This window comes from Chiloscyllium punctatum, chromosome 50 (assembly GCF_047496795.1).
Source record: "Chiloscyllium punctatum isolate Juve2018m chromosome 50, sChiPun1.3, whole genome shotgun sequence".
NCBI classification, from domain to species: domain Eukaryota; kingdom Metazoa; phylum Chordata; class Chondrichthyes; order Orectolobiformes; family Hemiscylliidae; genus Chiloscyllium; species Chiloscyllium punctatum.
In genome coordinates this window covers 29,044,603-29,045,363 of record NC_092788.1, presented here as the reverse complement: position 1 = coordinate 29,045,363, position 761 = coordinate 29,044,603, and positions in this window count along the sequence as shown.

Sequence of the window (761 nt, the reverse complement as noted above, 5' to 3'; positions counted from 1 at the left end):
GGTGGGGTGGGCAGGCTTTGAGGGGCAGGGGATTCTTCAACCTCACTCCCTTTGGAGGTTCTGATGTCGGCCCTTCTCCCTTCAAAAATGGTGGCGTGTCATCAGGGAGTGGGGACCTAAGCTGAAGCCTGAGGGTCTCAGGCCCACCCAGGCCTGTTCTCTTCTAGCCTGGCCTCCTCCAGCCAACTCACACCTATTCTGCCCTACTCACACCTACTCCCAACCTCCTCCGGCCTACTCACACCTACTCCCAACCTCCTCCGGCCCACTCACACCTACTCCCAACCTCCTCCGGCCCACTCACACCTACTACAACCTCCTCCGGCCTACTCACACCTACTCCCAACCTCCTCCGGCCCACTCACACCTACTACAACCTCCTCCGGCCCACTCACACCTACTACAACCTCCTCTGGCCTACTCACACCTACTCCCAACCTCCTCCGGCCCACTCACACCTACTACAACCTCCTCCGGCCCACTCACACCTACTACAACCTCCTCCGGCCTACTCACACCTACTCCCAACCTCCTCCGGCCCACTCACACCTACTCCCAACCTCCTCCGGCCTACTCACACCTACTCCCAACCTCCTCCGGCCCACTCACACCTACTACAACCTCCTCCGGCCCACTCACACCTACTCCCAACCTCCTCCGGCCCACTCACACCTACTACAACCTCCTCCGGCCTACTCACACCTACTCCCAACCTCCTCCGGCCCACTCACACCTACTACAACCTCCTCCGGCCTACTCAC